Raw genomic sequence first — 9,560 nt, forward strand, 5'->3', positions numbered from 1 at the left:
AGCATCAAGGATCTTAAGGTTACACTTGAAGACTTGGCAAGGATTAGCAAGAACACATCAACTTTTGAGGTAAGTTTTAGAGATTTTCAGTTTTAAGGGTTTTGATGGTTTGAGCTGTGTTTTGAGCTGAGTTGATGGGAATTTTAGGGAATTTCTGGGCAAGCTTTGAGGATGAACAAGCTAAGGAGGTCTAGGGTTGAATCAAGGACGAAATTTTCATCAATGGTAAGAATTCTAAGCCTTTAACTTTGTTGTTGATTGAATTTCTGGGTTTAGGGTTGTTCATGGTGAATTTTGAGATTTGGGTTGAATGTGCTTGGGTTTTGAGTTCTTGGGATGCTTGGGATGAGTGTGAGGTGTTTATCAGCTTGATTTTGGGTTTGGAAAAGGTTTGGACAAGTTTGGGGTTGAATTGGTTGAAGGAAATCGCAAGATACGATTTTCGGGTTCTACTGGGCTGCAACTAGCGCTACAGCGCTAGTCAGTGGGCGCTGTAGCGCTAGCCCCTGTTCTGTGGGGGGGGGGGTCTTCTGCTTGTAGTGCTACAGCGCCCTCTTTAGAGCGCTGTAGCGCTGCACTGTTCACAGAGGGGATTTTTGGGCTTTTGTGAAGGGATTTTGACCTAGGGTTCGGGGCTCGATTCCGCCACTTTGTTTTGGGGATTTAGGACTTCCCGGGGGCTCGGGATTGGTCCCGAGGCTAGGTATTCAGACTTGGGGTTTGGTGTTGACTTTGACCTATGTTTGTGCCTAGGTGTGCGCTAAGGCTCGAGTGGGATCGTGCTCAAGGTGTCAGGTGATCTAAGCTATTGAATGGAAAGGTAAGAAAACTATAACACCTGTAGGATAGGGCATGGGCCCATAGTGTGATTGCGGGGCACGGCCCTATATTGCATTACATGTTAGGGTGCAGATTTAAATGAATTGATATTTGTCTGAATGTTGTTTGATTTATGCTATATACGATTATAGTGAAATGAACGGCTATGGCGAGGGCGGCAAGGCCCAGAACGGCAGCAGGGCCGGAAGTAACACTTAGCACATGGGATGCTTATAGTCAGGGTAGGACCCAGAGGATACATGTGAGATCCTTACGGTGAGGACCGAGACCCCAGGCTGTGGTAAGGGTTCTGGGGCGGCATGGCCGTGTTTGCTTAGTCTAATGGTTGACTTGTTTATCTGTGGACTATTTAACTGTATATTTTGCATATGTTATGAACTGCATGAGTTTTCTTGCTGGGCTTCGGCTCACGGGTGCTCTGTGTTGCAGGTAAGGGCAAAGACTGAGTCAACCAACCATGAGTACGGAGAGCGTGAAGCGATGCGTACATGTTTGGCCTGCCCGACTGCTTTGGTTGGGGGTTTATTCGAGAAATGGCTGTAATAATCTATGATTTTTATAACTAATCAACTGTAAACTTATTTTAAGATGTAAATAGTTTTCAAACCTTATTTTGGGATCCCAAATGTTTAATACTAGAAGTTTTTAATGAAACAACGCATTTTTCTAAGATTACAGCCTTAACTTTTAATTAGTCACACTTTTGTTTCAAAACCTCGGTTAGCGAGTTCATTGCACACTGTTTTGTCTTAAAAACTCACTTAGTAACGGCTCTAAGGAAGTAGGGCGTTACATACTGGACCAGGTAGGGAACACCATGTCCAATCTCCAGCTCAAACGGTACACCACGATTGCCAACCTGGACGTGCTGTTCATCTCCTAGGTACTCCGCCACCAGGCTACTGTGGTAAGTTCTACTTATCTTTTTCTTTCCCCTTCTTATTGATAAGGATTTTTCCTAACTTTTCTTTGCTCAAGGTAGATCTGCTGTCCCATCGGAGTGCCGACCTAGTGGCCGATTTGGTCGCGATGATGGAGACGGCACAGCTGGAGCTCGAGGCGGCCGTGAATCAGAGGGAGGCTGCCAAAGGGGCCCTTGGCCGGGAGATGGCCCGTGCCCGGGCATATAATGAGGAGTTTGACCGCGTCTCAGTCGATCATGGACAAGGAGGAGATCTAGAATTTGAAGGTCCGGGCCTGCGAACTGGGCAATTGTCTCCTCGAGGAGAAAGCGGCGCACGAAGCTCCCGCTGCGAGAAGGAGGAGGCGGAGGGCATGTTGGAGGTCACCTTCAAGGAGGCCATTTACATGGCCTGGTGCAAGCACAAGAGTATGAACCTCCTGGTCTTCCCCGATCCGGAGTCAAAGCGGGTCGAGTTCGAGGATAAGGAGAAGGAGGACGCGGAGCTCCGGGAGGATGAAGTCTAGGCCCGAATCCTGGCCTTGTCTTTTTTTCTTTGTAATTTTGACTTGTTCGGATGCGTACGCGTTCAAAACACTGTTATTTTCTCCAGTTTTTATATATTTATTTCTTTTTGTTATTCCGAGTAGAAATTTCATTTTATTGCCGCACCTAATTGATTCTGAGGGTTTGATCGCGGTTCCAACGGCCTGGACTAGACCAAGTGACTAGCTTGCTGGGTTTTCAGACCTAATTGCCAAGTTTTTAATCCTGGCTCCAACGGCCAGAGCCAACGGGGCTGAATTTATTTTGGAACCTTGTTCTTCCTTTCAGTTGTAGGCCACGTCTTTGCCCTGGGGCATACCGGATGCTTCTCTCACCCAGACATCACTCATCCGGAGCGCGACGAGCCTTATGCTCGGTCCTTTCTAATTTTATACCCTCGGACATCGCCCGTCCGGGGTGGACCGGCCTTAGGCTCGATCCTTTCTAATTTTATACCCCCTGACATCATCCGTCCGGGGTGGACCAACCTTAGGCTCGGTCCTTTTTAACTTTATATCCCTGGACATCGTTCATCCGGGGTGGGACCGGCCTTGGGCTCGGTCCTCTTAACTTTATACCCCCGGACATCGTTTGTCCGGGGTGGGACCGGCCTTGGGCTCGGTCCTCTTCAATTTTATACCCACGGACATCGTTCGTCCAGGGTGGGACCGGCGTTGGGCTCGGTCCTCTTCAATTTTATACCCTCGGACATTGCTCTTCCGGGGTGGGACCGGCCTTGGGCTCGGTCCTCTTCAATTTTATACCCTCGGACATCGTTTGTCTGGGGTGGGACCGGCCTTGGGCTCGGTCCTCTTCAATTTTATACCCCCAGACATCGTTCTTCCGGAGTGGGACCGGCCTTGGCTCGGTCCTCTTCAATTTTATACCCCCGGACGTTGCTCGTCCAGGGTGGGACCGGCCTCAGCCTTGGTCCCATGGGGTTTGTATCACCCGGACCTCGTTGGTCTGAACCGGGACTTGCCTGAGCTTGCGCCCCGCCAGGTATTTGCTTATACCCGGGATACCCCCCGCAAGTGAGCGGAGACTATTCTGGGGTCACTTGGGAAAGATTCTCATTGTTTTATAATATATTTTTTTTATGATGTTTTGTCTACGCCATTTTTATTATTAAAAAAGGGTCGCCCTAAGGCGTACATCGTTTGCAATAAAAATATTAAATTGGAACACGCTCCCCCGACTTCTGATAATATTTACGGAGATGCTCCACATTCCAGGCTCGCGGGACTTCAGAGCCATCGAGCTGCTTTAAGCGGTATGTCCCAGGGCACACTTCGTGCTGGATCTCATACGGCCCCTCCTAATTCGGGCCCAGAACCCCCACTCTCGGATCTTGAGTAGCAGGGAAGACACTTCGCAAGACCAAGTCGCCGGCTCCGAACTTTCGGCTCTTGACTTTCGAGTTGAAGTGCCGCGCGATCTTGCCTTGGTACATCTTCAGCTGTACCTGCGATTCCTCCTAGATCTCCTCGATTAGATCTAGTGATTCTTGGAGTAAGGCGTGGTTCTGAGCGGGGTCATACGTGTCTCGTCGGTGAGACGGGATGGTCGTTACGATGGGGATGGCGGCTTCGCATCCATAGTCCATGGAGTAAGGAGTGTGGCTGGTTGATGCCCTCTCGGTTGTCCGGTTAGCCCACAGTACGCGGGGCAGTTCCTCGGGCCATTTGCTCTTGCAAGCCTGGAGTTTTTTCTTCAGTGTCCCCTTTAGGATTTTGTTCACGGCTTCTGCCTGCCAGTTCTCTTGGGGACTGGCGACCGCAGAGAAGCTCTTGACGATATCGTGTCTTTCGCAAAAATCCATGAAGTGGGCGCTGTCGAACTGCTTCCCGTTGTCAGATACAATTTTTTAGGGGAGGCTGTAACGACCCAAAATCGCTAATAAGGCTTAAGGGCCTTGGTTAGTGTGCCAGGAGGGCATGTTGGGATTTATGTGTGATTTTATGAGTTAAATGCATGGATATGATTTAAAGCATGTTATTTGACTATATGTTTATCTGAGATGCATGACTCTGTGTATTAGTATGCATGTAGGCCCTGATTGTGTTTGAAGGGCATAATTGTAATTTTAGCCCGTTGAGGGCATATATGTGATAATTGTAATCCGTGATTTGTACCACGTGAGAGTGGTGTTATTTTTGTGATGCACGTGCCGAGACGGTCCTAGAGAGCAAATTAACTTAAGAGTCACAACGGGATTTCTATACTCGGCTCGGGAGGAGCCTAGGGGTACCTTGGGAATTTTATGGTTAAGTTGAGATTTAGCGGGTAATGGTTATTGGAGATTTAGTAACCTGGGTAACCATTAGTTACTGCTGAGAGTAACAAGTTAGGTGAATGAAATGGTAGAATTGCAATATAGGAGAAAGGACTAGAGTGCCCTTGAGGTGTAGTTAGCAAAGGGTTTTGATGAAGGGGTAAAATGGTCATTTGGCTGGGCAATTGACATATTGCAGCTGGGTATTAAGGGGTACACGGTTTGGGGACATAGTCATTTGATGCTTTGATATTTGAAGAGAAGAAAAATGAGAGGAAAAAAAGCTAGGGCATGAAGAAGAGGAAGGGAGCTGAAAACTTGAGGACTTAGGGGATGAACCAAGGAAGCTTAAGGTTGGATTCTTCATTCAAGGTAAGGTTCTATGCAATTTTAAGATTTATTTCTGTTGTGGTTTAGGAATTTGATGCATGGTTTAAGCTTTTCAAGCTTTGGTTTATGTTTTTGGTTTATGGGTTTAGATTTCTTAAGTTGAGATTCAATGGGTGGATTTTTGAGTATGATTGTGTTATTGAGTTGGGATATGATGTTTATGGGTTGATGTATGGTCTATTTGAAGTTTGGAATTGGTTTTGGGGCTTAGGTAATTGTTGGGATGATTTCGAGGGGTTTATGTTCGGGAAAAACGCAAGAGAAAACCCAGATTTTCTGGGTTCGCGAAGGAGCACCGCGGCCCTTGAGGGGAGTGCCGCGGCGCTAGGCCATTTTCAGGGCACCAAAAGTTCCATTTTTGAGCTTTTGCTCCGAGGGTTCGGGGGATGTTTCCGATGAATTGTTTTAGGGATTTGGGAGTCCCGAGAGTGTGGGATTGGCCCCGGGAAGCGGTTTTTGATTTGATTAGTATTGAGGGATGTTTCTTGTGTGTTGTGACTAGGTTGTTGGTGAGGCTTGTGCTAGAGGACCGTGCTCGCGGCTTTAGTTCATCAGGAGGCTCGGAATACAGGTAAGAAAACTATAACACCCGTAGGATGGGGCATGGGCCCATAGTGTGATTGTGGGGCATGGCCCTATATTGCTTGTTGCATGATGAGATGATTGCAAGGCACGGCCCTATATTTCATTACATGTTAGGGTGCATATTTAAATGAATTGATATTTGTTTGAATGTTGTTTGATTTACTCTATATATGATTATAGTGAAATGAACGGCTATGGCCGAGGGCGGCAAGGCCCAGAACGGCAGCGGGGCCGGAAGTAACACCTAGCACATGGGATGCTTATGGTCAGGGTAGGACCCAGGGGATACGGGTGATATCTCTACGGTGATGACCGAGACCCCAGGCTTCGGTAAGGCATGGCCGTGTTTGCTTAGTCTAATGGTTGACTTGTTTATATGTGGATTATCTGTTATGATAAACTGTATAAATTGCATATGTTATGTTCTGCATGAGTTTTCTTGCTGGGCTTCGGCTCACGGGTGCTCCGTGTTGCAGGTAAGGGCAATGACTGAGTCAACCAACCATGAGTACGGAGAGCATGAAGCGACGCGTACATGTTTGGCCTGCCCGACTGCTTTGGTTGGGGGTTTATTTGAAAATGGCTGTAATAATCTATGATTTTTAGAACTGATCAACTGTAAACTTATTTAAAGATGTAAATAGTTTTCAAACCTTATTTTCGGATCCCAAATGTTTAATACTAGAAGTTTTAATGAAACAACGCATTTTTCAAGGATTACAGCCTTCACTTTTTAATTAGTCAGACTTTTGTTTCAAAACCTCGGTTAGCGAGTTCATTGCACACTGTTTTGTCTTAAAAATCACTTAGTAACGGCTCTAAGGAAGTAGGGCGTTACAACTTGGTATCAGAGCGAGCCAAGGTTTATTGGTTCTGGAGATCGACCGAACATGTACGCTCGCTGTCAGTGACAAGCTCGACTCAGGGTTGGTTGGTATGATTGATTAGCATGTCTGAGTATATGTTTGAATGCCCTGTTTATCGGCTTATCTATATGGAGCATGAGTAATGAGTTGACATATGCAGGAGATACTGTTGGGCTGGGCCCTTGACTATTGCATGTTGAGATTAATGCATGCTGAATAACATTATTATGTATGTGGATGAATATTGGCATAATGGTTTACATATTGAGTTATGTGGTCGATTGTTTAAGTTGAATCTGTATGTTATATCCGTTTATTTGCTTGTATGAAGCATGTTGAGACCTGGGTATACTTCGTGATGTTAAAATTTGGTAGCTAAATGTATATCACTGTGGACTTGACCTAGTATATTCTTGTGTGTGCATTATACCTGTGGATATTTGGATTTAGTTGTGGGTTGGTTCAGGGTGTGAACCTCTGAGTTCAGGAGTTTGGCCGGTTTTGACGGATGAACTCGAGTTGTTGGTTCCTAGAAGGGTTTGGGGACCTGATATTGTGTTAAAGAGGGGTTTTTAGATATAAGTTGGAGTTTAGATCTCCAGTTATCCCTGAAAGTAGCAGCAGAGGGTCACTAGAGTGAGTGAGCTGTGGAGTTTGTTAGCTGGGATGGGATAGAAGAACAGCTGATTTCTCTGGGGAAAGAGCTGATTTGAGGTTTTAACAGTAAGGTTACCAGTGTTGGTTTACTGTGATCTCAACTTTGGCACTGTTCGCACTTGCGGACGTAGTCGACACAATCTATCTTCATGGTCGCTCAGAAGTATCCTTGTCGCAGGATCTTCTTGGATAGACTGGGCCCGACTGTGTGATCTCCGCAAAAGCCTTCGTGCACTTCATGCATGATGGCACTTAGTTCAGTCCCGGACACACACCTGAGGTAGGGCATGGACAACCCCCGGCGATAGAGTTTCTTGTCCATCATAACATATTGGTGGACTTGGCATTGGAGCTTCCTGGCTGCGGCCCTATCGGCTGGAACCTCCCCGAATGTCAAGTAGTAGATAAGCAGTCCCATCCACGACGTGAAGTGATCGACGGTGTGGACCGCGGGGGCCTTGATGCTTGGGATGAGGAGGTGGTTGGTGGGGACTAGCCCAGCCAGTTCTGCTTCGGCGTCGGTGGCCAGCTTTGCTAGTGTGTCCGCGAAGACATTTCGCTCTCGGGGGATCTGGCGGATGGAGTGCTTTGTGAACGCCTGTAGCATCTCTCTCGTCTGGGTCACATAAGCTGCCATTCTCTCTCATTTAGTTTGATATTCCCCCGAGATCTTCCTGACAACTAGCTGGAGTCGCTGTAGATTTCCAGGTTCGCTACCCCTACCTCCCGGGCCAAACGCAGCCCGGCAAGGACAACTTCATCCTCCGCTTTGTTATTCGACGCCTTGAACTGGAAACGAAGGGAGTTTTGTAACTGGTGTCCCTGTGGTGACACCAAGATGATCTCGGCCCCGGCCCCGTTCTCATTCGAGGCCCCATCCACGAAGACCTTCCAGACGAGCGCCGCGAGGACCTCGGGATCATTGTCTTCCTGAGACATCCTGGAACACTCAATGATGAAATCATCCAGGGCTTGCCCCTTGATGGACACTCTAGGGACGTAGGATATATCTAACTGACTTAACTCCATGGCTCACTTCAGGAGTCTTCCTGATGACTCGGGCTTCTGTAACACTTGTTGTAGGGGGTGGTTGGTCAGGACCTTTATGGCGTGGGCCTGGAAGTAAGGCCAGAGCTTCTGGGATGCCATCAGCAGGCAAAAGGTCAGCTTCTCGATCAATGGATACCGAGACTCAGTGTCCAACAATTTCTTACTTACATAATACACCGGGATCTGCGTTCTCTCCTCTTCCCGTACCAGCGCTGCGCTGATCGCGTGCTCTGTCACTGCCAGATAGAGGTACAGAGGTTCCCCATCCACCGGTTTTTCCAGGATCGGAGCTTGGGCCAGGTGTTCTTTCAGTTTACGAAAAGCTTCTTCACACTCAACTGACCATTCGAAACGCTGGCTTCCCCGAAGGACGTTGAAGAAGGGGATGCACTTGTCCGTGGCTTTGGAAACGAAACGGCTTAAGGCGGTTATCCGCCCTGTCAGGCTTTGTACGTCCTTATGCTTCTAGGGGGAGTCCATATCAATCAGTGCCTTGATCTTATCTGGATTGGCCTCTATTCCCCGGAAACTCACTATGAAGCCCAGGAATTTCCCGGAGGCCACGCCAAAAGTGCACTTTTTGGGATTCAGCTTCATCCCGTACTTCCGAATGACTACAAAAGCTTCAGCCAAGTTGTCCACATTCTTTCCTGAAGTCTTGGACTTGACCAGCATGTCATCGATGTAGACTTCCATGTTTCGCCCTAGCTGGGCCCGGAACATCTGATTGACAAGCCTTTGATAGGTTGCCCCGGCGTTTTTCAGTCCGAAGGGCATGACTATGTAGCAGTATATCCCCTTATCGGTTTGGAAACTGGTGTGCTCCTGATCTGCCACATGCATAGAGATCTGATTGTAGCTGGAGTAAGCATCCATGAAGCTCAAGATCTCGTACCTGGACAGGCTTTGTTGAAATCTGGGTCGATCCGGGGCAGCGGGAAACAGTCCTTCGGACAGGCTTTGTTGAAATCCGTGAAGTCGATGCACGTTCTCCATGTCCCGTTCGGTTTCGGCACCAAGACGGGATTGGCCAACCACACGGGGTATACAGCCTCGCGTATGAAGTTGATAGAAGCCAGGTTCTCAACTTCCAGCTTAAGGGCCTCGGCCCTCTCCGTCCCCAAAGGCTTGCGTATCTGGCAGACCGGGGTCGTGTTTGGGTCAATACTTAATGCGTGGCAGATGATGTTGCGGTCGATCCCTGTCATGTCTGAGTGAGACCAGGCCAGGATATCCTGATTCTCCTTAACTTGGGTGATGACGGCGGCCCGAACATCTGCCAGCAGACTTTTTCCGACTTGGATGATCCGGGTTGGATCGGTGTCACTGATACATGCCTCCTCTATCTCGTCCATTGGCTCTAGGACGCAGTCATCCCATATCCTCGGGTCCAGGTCATCTTCTTCCCAGACCACCCTCTTTGCAGGTGGGGGAGGAATCGGGTTGACGA

The sequence above is a fragment of the Humulus lupulus genome, chromosome 9 (genome assembly GCF_963169125.1).
Source record: "Humulus lupulus chromosome 9, drHumLupu1.1, whole genome shotgun sequence".
NCBI classification, from domain to species: Eukaryota; Viridiplantae; Streptophyta; class Magnoliopsida; order Rosales; family Cannabaceae; genus Humulus; species Humulus lupulus.